General features: G+C 37.8%; 1 protein-coding gene across 1 annotated transcript in view; it reads right to left on the bottom strand.

The window, feature by feature from the left end:
• Nucleotides 1-12368, bottom strand: part of LOC118740555 (cadherin-related tumor suppressor) — an 816571-nt gene that overhangs the window by 183203 nt on the left and 621000 nt on the right. The window lies entirely within an intron of this gene.

Genomic DNA, 12368 nt, shown 5'->3' with positions numbered 1-12368 from the left:
CAAAAAATTCACTTATGGGAATATGTAGGTGGTAAGTGCTATACATATTTAGGTACGAATATTACACGTATAAAATATTACTATTTATATGCAGTGGAAATTGCTGGTACTTATGCGGTTCTACTGCTGTAGTCAGCCGTACGTACCATTAGCTCATATCAGCAGAACTAATTAGCCTTCGAATCAGTTTATACCAGTTAAGCTAATGGCGTTTTCTTTTCTACAAAAATTGTTGCCCTTTTATTGCCTTCTCCTTAGTATTTGTGCATTCACCAATGGCGCTTAAGAAGTTTTCACTTCGAAAACGAAGTTATTCGTAGCTTTCGGTACCTTGGGAAATTATAAGCCTTTAGCATCAGTGATGACAGGCTGCAGTCAGACTTACAAGGACCGTGTGCCCAACTGACTCAGGTTCTGGACACATTCGTACATTATTGTACCGATAAACATTTTCAAGATTTTTCAAAAATCCCTACAATTTTGAGTGCACATATTTTGGTTCCTACTTTCGGTTTTGGAAACTTTTTACATTTGTATTTTATACGAAACTTTTCTGTTGTTTTTCCTAAAATTTCTGCAATATTCAGTAGGTATATTTTTTTTACTTTCCAAAATTTCCGATATTTTGAAGATTTTTTATGCCCCCTCTCCATCTTTTTGTAGATATATTTTTAGCTCCTTTTTTTATTGAAATTTTTTTTTGGAATTTTTCACAAACTTTCATATTTTTGGGAACTTTAGGAATTGTTAGGTATTTGACGAAAATTTTTGAGGTTTTCATATTTTTTGAGACCTTAGAATTTTTAGCTGTTTTCCGAGATGTATTTTTCTGAGATGTTATCAAAATTGTTATTTTAAGATTTTTCGCAATTTTTTTTTTAGTATTGAACTTCGTCGGTGTTTTATTTGGGGTTTTTAAATATTTTTTAAACATTTTCATTAAATTTTTTGGGACTTGAACCGGTAGTTGCGTCACTTTTCCTGTCTGTTTTTTTGGTTTTTTCTTACTCTTTTTCGCTTTAAAATTCTACGGTAGTTTTTGAGTTAGTTGATTTCATTGTTCTATTCAAAATACTTTGCTTAAGTTCGGTGCCATTCGTGACAGTCAACTCTTAAATTTAGTTTTAAGAAAAGGTATTTTCTCCCACCATTTATATGATTAAAAATTAAACCCAATTTCACTTCAAGACTTTTTCGTAAAAAAAAAATTCTTAGATCTTTGTGGTGACAATGAATTAGTTTTTCGGAAAAGTTAATATTGAGAAAAGATTTTGATTCCTCGAACGGAGACGAAACGACTGACAAATTAACAATTTCAAGAAACTTGTATTAGAAATCGTAAGAAAAATGCATTAAATTTTTTTAAATTGTATTTTGCTATCTTCTCAAACAACTTCCAATATACAGGGAATCCACTTTCGGCAAAAATAGGAAGTCGGTAATACGAACGAAACATAGAGCATCCCCGACTTGGTAATTCATATTTTTTCGTTTCCCAATAAAAACATTTTCACTCATTTAAGGAATGACGCTGAATTTAGCCGACATATTTTGGTGGGAATCGTGAAGTTGGATAACCGTTTTTTTTATCTGGGTCGCTCTAATGCATAGGTGGGCATATACGAAGTGTGGGGGGGGGGGGGGGGGGGTCCCAGACTATAATGACAATTCAATAAAATAATTAATTGTAATCATAACCATATATTGCTTGTTCGACTAACGCATTTTATCGCTACAACAACAACAACAACAACAACACAATCAGCTCAGATAACATTACTTTACAAGTGCTTTGAACAACAAGCAACAAAACAGCGGCAAACAACCTCCAGTGGCCCCAACAAGCTTGCAACACGTGTAGAAGACATACCAGAATACAACAGGAAAAATAAAAAATAAAAATAAAAACTTACATATACTGGAGAAGGCAGCATAGTAAACGGGAGAGAGTAAAAGATTCAATTAGACTGAGGCACAGCAGTCTTTTGCTTCTGCAGCGTTCAGGATGGAGCAAAGCCGTTGGTTGTGGCAACAACTGTGAAGTTGCGGACTACACCACCGTCTTTTGTTACTACACAACAATAAAACAAAAGAAAACACGTACTTGTAGTTGTAATAGCTGAGATAGCCGACGAGTGTAACAACGAACGCCAACACCACTAACGCTGCGCTATTTACCAGCAGTGGTAGCTACACATTTTTAATTCAATTAAAGGCTGCTACAAAAAGGTGAGCTCGCTGCTATCAACCATAAAATCACAGCCAATACAATAGCAGTTAAGCAGCGAGCTTAATACACATACGCCAGGGACTTCTAAGCAAAATGGGTGTGATGATGCGCGACATGCGATACGCAGCTGCGATTGGAAACAAAAGATGATGAAGAGGAAAAAGTAGTAAGAGTGTGGTAAAAAAACAAAAAAACGAGCAATACGAGAGTGGCAAGGTTGCTACGAGTACTAGCCCAGTAGTGGTTTGCTGCTTGCCCACTGTGTAACCCTACAGCCAGTCAAGCCAAGCAGGCTGACAGGAAGGCGAGCAGCACCAAACAATCAGCCAACAAGTTAGCCAGTCTAAAGCGAAGCGAATACTCAGCACTGGCGGCTAACTACCAGCACTCTAGCTAGGTTGCTACGATTATTTGTGTGCTGCTGTAATGCAATAGCGATGCAAACAGCAGCTGCCACAACTACGCGCACCGTATGCCACATGTGGCACGCACCACTCAGCTGTATCGCAGGCGAGCGCTACATAAACGACGGCGGCGGCGCAAAAGTTTCACTCTGTGTTGAAAATTGTTATTGAAGTAATCATATAATTACGACTTTTTCTAGTCAAAAGTCCGTACTTTAAAAGGAAATAACTGCTCGCTGTGAGGCGGTGAACATGGCTAACTGCTGCGAAAACTGCTTATCCGCTCCACGATGAGCGTAGGTAAGTAGCGCAGCGAGGTTAAGGAGGATGGTGTTTGAGTGCGCTTTAGCTAGGCTAAGCTGTCGCTCTAAGCCAACCATAGAGCTGCATTTTTTCAATGCCGCTGCACCTGACTGTCGGACTGCCTAACCGGCTGGCTGAGGGATGTCTAAACGCTTGCCGTGTGACACACTCGACTGCGAGAGCTGCTGCTAAACGCATACTACTACAGCGCGGTGTTCTTACTAACTCGTACACAGATTGCTAGCAATTATTGAAAATGCAGCTAAATTTCAAACGCGCTCACTTGCACACATATCAAATGGTATATCTGATATCAAGGTACCAAGGTAGCAGCTGCTGTAATTTGTTGTCTGCCGGGTGACTGTCGGCTGTTTAACACTGATTGACCGATTTTTGAGTTGAAAATTACTGAGATCTGTAAAATTATATTTGCTGTGCATATACGGCGATATTATCGCTGCCATATTTTGATATGCTTTTTACAAAGTAACACAACTAAAGGCCTCATAATATGCGTTAATGTTGAGCTTAAGTAGTTGCTGTTTAAGTTAGGAAAAACAAAAATGAGAATTTTCTTTTGTATTATGTGATAGGATAACTAAAATACCAATAGGCATGTGAATATCTAGTGGATAGCGGCCCAGCAAAACTTACAATTGGTAAACATGATATACGTGCATCGCTTCCATGGCGATTTCCGAAAAAAAAGCCTCATAATGTATTGAAGCTAACAGCTAATTCCATTTTGTATTGTCCGCTCGCAGTACTAAAAGAATTATGCTGGATTTCCACTAGGCATTAAATGGCAAAAATTACGAATGACAAAGTCGGGCATTAAAAAATAATCGTGTCATTACATTCAAAAATAATCATTAAGTTCATTTCCACATGGCATTTTTTTAAATGATATAAATTTTTTGTCATTTCAATGTCTAGTGGAAATTCGGCATTATGCTTCAGTCATACATCGCAAAAGCCACTAACCAGCTAGTAGTCGGGGTGCTAACGGTATACACCATAAATCAGTGATTAGCATAAAACGTAGACAAAGCCGCCTGTCTGTCAGAATAAATAGAGATATGCCGCCCTGGAGGGGCGGAGGTTATGAGCCACCGAGCCGCCTCCAATATGACGTTTAGCTCTGCTTCAAAAGCGCTACAATGATCCTCTAAGCGAAAACTGAGGTCTAGCGCGAGTTCGTCAGAATAAATCTCGCTACCCGCTCTTTTGTATATATAGCCGATTAAGCAGACTAGAGGAGTCGTATAATTTAACTGTCGTAGGTTATCCGGTAGAGTTACAAGTACTTTTTTGTATCCGAATCAGAGGTATCTTCACGGCTGGATTGTATTTAATCTCGCTGCATTGAAAGCGGCCCGAAATTTGCCGTAGAGATCCACAGAAGAAAGATTTAACATTATTTACAGAGATTTTGTGGGTGTAGTGGGCAGTGCTCCATTGACGAGCATGGCAGTCATCCTCGGCACTCGTTCCCCCTTGGCTGTTGACAACAAAGTATGGTTTAGTGCAGGCCACAATACGGTAACCCCGTAGAATAGCATGGGCCTTATCACAGCTGTGCACATCCAGCGTACTATACGTGGTTTAATTCCCCATTTTTTGCCTATAGCCGTCTTACAGGCCTTCCTGTTAAAGCGGTCTTAAATATTTTGCTTCCTGTCAAGCTTCTTGTCTATAATGACCCAAGGTAGTTAACCTCGGTTGAGAGAGTAAGTGGCACCCCGCTTAGGGTGGGATGCTTGAATAGAGGAGTTTAATACTTCCTTTTGAAAATACCTTTTCTATTTTGGTAGGATTGACGCTAGGTATTCCTTTTTTGGGACCGGACGTTTACCAGGCTGAGTGAATTTTGCAATAACTCTTTCCGGATCTGCAGATGTTTTCCAGTTCTACGATTGCTATGTCATTAGCGTATGCTAGGACTTGACCAACGGCGCCTTGTAGACTCAGGAGGTAGGGCGTTAACGGTTTAATACATTTAAATTAACGATGAAATATCGATCGTAAAAATAAAAACCCAAAAGATTGCGAATATTCCTGTTCGAAAAAATAATAGAATCCAATTGATCGAAAATATAGAGATCCAATTTTGACACTCAAATTAGAATTTTTTTTAAGTGAAACTTCTTTAGCGGCGGTTGGTTGGTTGGGAGTAAATTGGCAAATTCAACGGAAATCGCCTACGGAAATTGTGCAACGGAAATGGTTGGGGCTGAAACAAGTGCTTTTTATGATTATTCATATGGTAATACTTAATTTAACAAAAATTTGCTAATAAAAGGTTAAAGAATAACACTTAGAAAAAGACCAATACAAGAATGAAAGTAAAGGTGACTACGTACATAGATAAAGAAAAGGATAAAGGCAAAGGTAAAAATAAAAACAAAAACAAAGATGCGTAAAGATAAGGGCAAAAATGACGACCAAGGTAAGTTTCAACACTTTACTTATATAAGGGCAAAGATGAAGGAGAATATGTAGATGAAGAAAATAATAAACATAAAAGTAAAAACAAAGATGAGGATGAGGATACCGATAAAAGTAAAGATGAAGATAGGGGAAGAAAGATTAAAATAAAGGTAACTAAAGAGGAAAGGATACAGAGAGACACAGAGAACTATTTTGGGATTTTAGAAATTTTCGGGATTCTCGGGACTTATCGATAAAATAATGGATATTTTTATCGATTTTGTTATCAAAATTTTTATCGATACTGTTTTCAATTTTGCTATCGATATTTTCGGAACTTATAGATATAATAATCGATATTTTTATCGATTTTGTTATCAATATTTTAATCGATTTGTAATCGATATTTTAATTTATTTTTTCAGCGATATTTTTATAAATTTTGTTATCGATATTTTTATCGATTTTGTTATCAATATTTATCGATTTTGTTGTCGATATTTTTATCGATTTTTGAATCGATATATTTATCGACTTTCTAATCGATATATTTATCGATTTCCTAATTAATTGTTTTTATCGATTTTTTATCGATTTTGTTATGGATTTTGTATAAAGATAAAAATGAACATAAAGAAAAACAGAATAGCATAAATTTAATTAGAACGAACAGTGACAGAGGTAGGGATCTAGATAAAAAAAGACAAAAAATATAACCCCAAGCAAAAGCAGATGTATGTATGTATGTATGTACATATATATGTACCCATATTGGTTATGAGACAAAATGGATATGTATGTAACGAAAGTTTCACTTCTCCAGTAAGGCCCAGGCGCACTTACTTTTTTTGTTAAGATTTTAACCGTTATGGTTCCTGCTATATTGCAAAGACTTCTCACCTTTCCCAATTTTTAATATATTTCGTTTACTAACCTAATGTAAATATAACATAACATAGCAGCAAGTGTTTAGACCCAGCCAGGCATATTTTGTAAAACAATTGTCACATATAAAAAGAATTTGAAAAATTAAAGATTTTCTTAATGAAATTGCCAATTAAGTTTAAATTAGGCACATAGACTATGTTCGTATCAGTAACTTTTTTAAGTAATATTTGTTATTTCCCATTATACGACTTATTTATTTTTTGTTACATTTCTAACCATAAAGTTAAACCGAACCTCACTCGCTTATCTTCATGCAAAGGTGCAATTTTTTTTGCTTAACATTTAATGACGACATTATGAAATAAATAAAATTTGTGAGATTTATTCATAATTCATATATCAGCTGATAAATGCCGCTTGCCTGGTCTCTTGGCCAGTGGCAACATAACTGGTTTAAATTGTAAGAATTATAAATTAAGGCAGCAATAACTTAGTGTGGCCTAGCAGGCATTCTTGGAATATCTATTTGCCAAACGCCGCAGCACTTTCGCCCCTTAACGGTTGCGTGTTCAAATCACTTGAATGTTGCATAAATCACAATTTCTATAATTTTCACATGCCTTTGCTTGCGACGAACAACTAATGGCTACGCATTTCTGCTAGTTCATCATACACTACACCCGTGTTGCGCTATTGCAGAATTGATGCGCTGTTTGCTTGCCACTTTGACTCTCGACTCGGACAGTTGCGCAGTTAGATGGGTGGAAGATGGTTGGTGTGGTGTGTTGCGGTATGGCGGACCTAGCCTAGCGCATGAAACATTTGCTACGTTTATCATTAAAAATACATTTGCATGCTACCACTTGCAAAATAATAAAATGAGAGACATTCATTAGGTGGAGTAGCAGCAGCAGTCAGCCAACAGCAGCTTGCCACAGCATGCAATGGCAGATAAAAACAACAACAGCAGAAGCAGCACTCATCTAAAAGTTTGCCATCATCATCAGTTGAAGAAGCAGCAGCATCAGCAGCAGCAGCAGTAACACCAACTCAGCCAGGAGATATATCTTCTTCTGCCAGCACTAGTGGCTAGTGGCTTAGAGCAGTGCGATCAAGCAGTGGCATTGGTGGCAGCCGAAACATTAAAACTTGTCTCGCGGCTAAGTTGGCATTGCATATGATTATTGTTATTAATTTTCACTGACACTCGCGCTAACGTTGGGGCACAGATAGCAGCAGTGCATTTTTTATTTTTTATTTTACTTGCCACATTTTTTATTTTAAATCATTTTTTTTTCGCAGCTCCGCTGATCGGCAAGTTTTCGGATATTCAAACTACAGCTGCAAACGCACTCATTAGGCCACGCACCTTGCGCTGCAACGAACAGAGAAACAACAAAAAAGAAGCAGCAGGGATAACAGGGAGAGCAGGGACAGAAACAATGAAGCCGCAACAGTTTGAGCGCGGCAGCAAGCCATTTGCAACACACTACAAATAAAATAAAGCAAAAACAATGCAAATTGAAATAAAGGAAACGCCGAAATGATTTGTGGAATTGTGCGCCTGCTGCTTGCCACCGCCTAACGATCGCCAGCAATTTGACGATTTCCCAGCTAATTGAATAAGCATTGCTACACATGCAAACACAGGCTGAGCTAGGGGCATCACAGGGTGAGCGGCGGCAATGGCAGGTTGCATGTGTCGCTCTGTTACGTACATTCGATGTGCCACCATCATCAAGCTGACGGCCAATGCTATACACTTTGGGCCACGGCCGGCTGGTCGTTCGTTCGCTTAGGTGGATAGAGTTGATTGGTTGGTTGACTGGTTTGCTGGTATGCACGCCATTAACCTTCTCGAATTCACAAAATCACCACCAAAACAACAAATGTCAGAAGACAACAAGTAGTAGAAGGCTAAGCAGGCGGAGGAGGAAGGCGTGCAAGAAGCATAAAAAGCATAACAGTCAGGAAAGGTTTTGCGAAAAAAAAATGCGCGGAGATAAATTGAAAAATCACACAAACGAAAACAAAGCCTTAGCAGGCAAACAAACGAAAGACTTAAGCAGCGAACGCGCTTATATATATTTAACGACTTGGCTTGCTCGTTTGCTTATTGCCACAGCAACACAGCGCTCGCTATACCTCTCCTCGCCCTTCCTGCTGCACTCTGCACACTTGTCACTCTTCACATTACACTCCCTTTGTGTTGACTACATGTTGTGAGTGACAAGTTGGTTAACGCCCTAAAGTAATTTTTCATCTTGTTACCGTGTGGTCGCTAGCATTAGCAACTACCTACTATGAAATGCTCTGTTGCAAACACACACACACACACACACACATTTGTTGGCATTAAAACAAATGTAAGCACACAAGTGTATTACTTGAGAGTCTTACCATTTGTTTGCCTCACATTGTTTGTTTTTTTTTGCATTTATTTTTGCTATATCCATTATTGTCATTTGGACTTTTGTTTGAGCTGCTCGCGCGCGCACCACCCCTTTTACGTTATCGCCGCTGCTCTAATTGATTTTTTATTGCGGCAAGCACACACTGACAAATAGCATTTGCAAACCTTCTGGTATATATGTACATATGTATATATATTATATGAATATATGATACTAGCGGCTGTTACTTACACACAGTTGTAGTTAGCAGCGGCGCTTTTGACACCGGCCGCCGCGGCTCATGTGATGCTCTCAACGGCAATTTTCGAGGCGGTATGTGATTACTTTATATGACCGCGCTTGTTAATCTTGTTATTGTGTGCACTGTAGCTTGTGAATTGCGGTGTTGAAAAATCGTTTGATCTCGCTGGGCTATCGTGTGTGATTTTGTTTATGTGTTGTTGCTTTAGAAAGAATTAACAATCTGTGTAGTTAGATATACAAATGTAGGTATGTATACAAATTATCGTATCTATATCATTATTATTGTTGATAGCAGCATCATTGACAAGCTGCTAATGAGTGAAAGGGGTGGCATTTGCTTGCCCCCGACTGGCTTGGTTAAAAATTATTCCTGCTCAGAAGTGGATATTTTTTTAGAGGCTAGGGTAGAATATTAAAAAAAAAACATTCCCATAATTTGGCCGCACTTTTGTTGATACAAACCTGAGAATTTCTTTAAATTAATAATTATATTATTCTGTATTTTTTTTTTAAGTTTAAGGTTAAGACTATTAAAATTAGGAGTAATTTATTTCAATTATGCTCAAAATATTCAAAATCAGCTAAACAAATAAGTGATTTTTACTTTTTTTAACCCTCTTCAAAATATTTTCAACGAAAAGCTTCTTAAACCTGCTTCGTCTGATACCCATATTATGCTACAAACTTTAGTTAACTAATTTTCTTCGTTCAAGTTGAGTTTAGTATTTCAAACTCTCGTTGATATAGTTATAAAATAAAGTATTTCCAAAACCAGGTGGCATCCTTCTTTAAACTCCTCAAATACCTTCAAAAAATGTCTAAATGTTCAAACTAAAGATTTCCTAAAGCTCTTTCGTTTGACAATTTAACTTGTGTATAATGAAATTAAATTTCACTTTTCAAACATGTGGCAATCCTTTTCAAAATATTTTCAAACTAAAAACTTCAGAAAACCTTTTCGCCTGACAGCCTTCGTTCAAGTTGAATTTAATATTTCAAATAGGTGGCAACCTTCTTCAAACTACTCCAATACCTAAACAAATTACTAAATGTTAAAACTAAAGATTTCTGAACGCTCTTTCATTTGACACTTTAACTCGACCCTTAAAACATGTGGCAACCCATTCCAAAATATTTTCAAACTTCAACCTTGTAAAACCTTTATCATCTTACACGCATAATGTGGCACATACTTCAACTAATTAATTTTAAATTATGTTGAATTTTACATTTTAAAGAGGTGGCAACCATCATTTTTGTAGTTTAGAAACTAAGCTTTTTCAGAACCATTTCAATTGATACCCATATATTGTAATAATTCATTTAACTTATTAAATTTGATTTTAATTTTTTAAGGAGGTGGCAACCCTATTAAAAATATTTCCAAGTTACATTCTCCCAAATCCCTTTCATCTGATACCCATATTTTTATACATAGTTCCACTAACTAAAGTTAAATTTGGGTTTTTAAACAGGTGGCAACCCTCCCACATGCTTTAAAAAAATAAAGCCTTTTCAAAAACCGTTTAAACTATGTTTAGTTTAAGCAGATTTTTGGGTGTCAAAGACTCATACCTTATTCTTTCAAGAGCGGGGCAGAAGCATAAAAAGTGTTCCATCGTCTCATCCTCTTGAAGGCGGTATGGGCAAATGGAGTCAGGGATTTGTGCCTCGTGAAGTGACCAACAAGTTGTCTGCAGCCCCGTATGCTCAGTGAGAAACTAGATAGACCTTCTGAGATTGAAGACAACATGAGTTTTGCCCACCTGCAGCCCTTCAATGCCTCCCAGTAATTGTTGAGCGAAGTATTCCAGTTTTTGGGCTTCAACTCAACTTTAATGAAACTCTTTAACAAAGGTAATGGTGACATTGGAAAAAACTCAGGATATCAGATCTTCTCCGGTAGCAACTTCGGCCTCGCCCTACTCAGTGTTATACTAACATCCGTTTCGTTTTAGTCTGTAGGTGGCCTTTGGTATCGTGGTCCCCCATACCACGGAGGTATAGCTGATTACGGGTCTGACCATAGAGGTATAAATTCAGAAATCCCCTAGAAAAGCAGAGAGAGTCTAATCTTAGCCTCCGTTAAAGAGACATTAGGCCTCTTGAGTGAACCCAGATTAGTGGCATGGTCTTTCTTCAGAACTTTTACCAGTCTAGCTGTTTGATCCAACATTTCAATCCCGCTGTAGTATTCTTTAAAATAGGCGCTTTTCGCAGAGTGAATAGCCTTTTTTACTCTCTTTGCATGTAGCGATAGCGTTCCCAGTCCATCTCAAAAGTAGTTTTGCGGGCCGGTTAAGAAATTTTCTCGACTCGTCCCTGAACTTATGAAGCTCCTTGTTCCACCAGAGAGCAGGCGTATGGCTAAGAGGTGGACGAGAGGGACAAGCCTTATCCAAAGTGCCACGTAGGATAGCGGTTAAATTAGACACCGCCTAATCAAGGGCTTGAGTAGATCGTGTCTTAGGTGGCGTCGTGGTCTGTTTCCCAAGCTCTTCCCTAAAACCTGGACTGTCTGTTTTTTTCAAGTTTCGAAATGGCGCAGAGCGAATAGAGCATCCTCGCCAAATTGAAACTCTATGTACCTGTGGGCCGAGAGCGAATCTTGACTCGGTACTCTCCAGCTTAGGACTGACCACCCTAACCGAGAGTTAGATAGGGTAAGATCAATCACTTGCTGTTTTCTAGACGTACAAATATTGGCTTAGTGCCCACTATAAGATACTCAGCCCGCTTGACGATTATACACGAAAAGCCGACCTCCACTCGCGTTGCATTTGCTGCTGCCCCAGATTTTATTCTGGGCATTATTATCCCAACAAAGGACCAATCCGACGTTCCGATTCCCGCAGCATTCCACAAGGCTGGCCGCCGTTGATACGCTAACATAAAATTTGCCACCGTTCGTTTGGCGATTCTAGCGAGCCGATTTCAAAACCAAGAACACCATTGGAAAGGTATCTTTATGTAGATGAGGAGAGTTTTATGGTTTCGAAAATGAAAATTACGGCCAAAATCGTGGCATAAAAATTTCCGTTTACACAAAGTTTAGTTGTGGTTTTTGAAAGCTGGTCAATTTGAGTTGTTTTCGCATTTTGTTTTACTTCGTATTTGAAATTAAACTTTGAAGTAAAGATAAATGTGATGATGAATAAATAAATGATAATGATGAAGACACAAAAGCGAAGGAAAAATCGAAGATAAAGATGAAAATAACAACAATGTGAAAAAATAAAAGAATTTGGGTAACTGAAAGGGTAAGAAAATTTATTTATAGGAATAGAAATAAATTCAGTCTTAAAAAATTTTGTTAGCGAAAGTTATCAAATTACCGAAATTTATCGAATCATCGAAGCTTATAGTTATTGAAATTTATCGAGTTTCCATGTTTATTGAGTTTATCGAAATTTTCAAATTGAGCCCTGTTTGTCGAGTTGTCCAAATTTATATACA

This window comes from Rhagoletis pomonella, unplaced genomic scaffold (assembly GCF_013731165.1).
Source record: "Rhagoletis pomonella isolate Grant_MI unplaced genomic scaffold, Rhpom_1.0 Rhpom_scaffold_00006, whole genome shotgun sequence".
Taxonomy (NCBI): domain Eukaryota; kingdom Metazoa; phylum Arthropoda; class Insecta; order Diptera; family Tephritidae; genus Rhagoletis; species Rhagoletis pomonella.
Note: the sequence above shows the minus strand (reverse complement) of the source record. Positions and strands in the feature narration are given on the sequence as shown.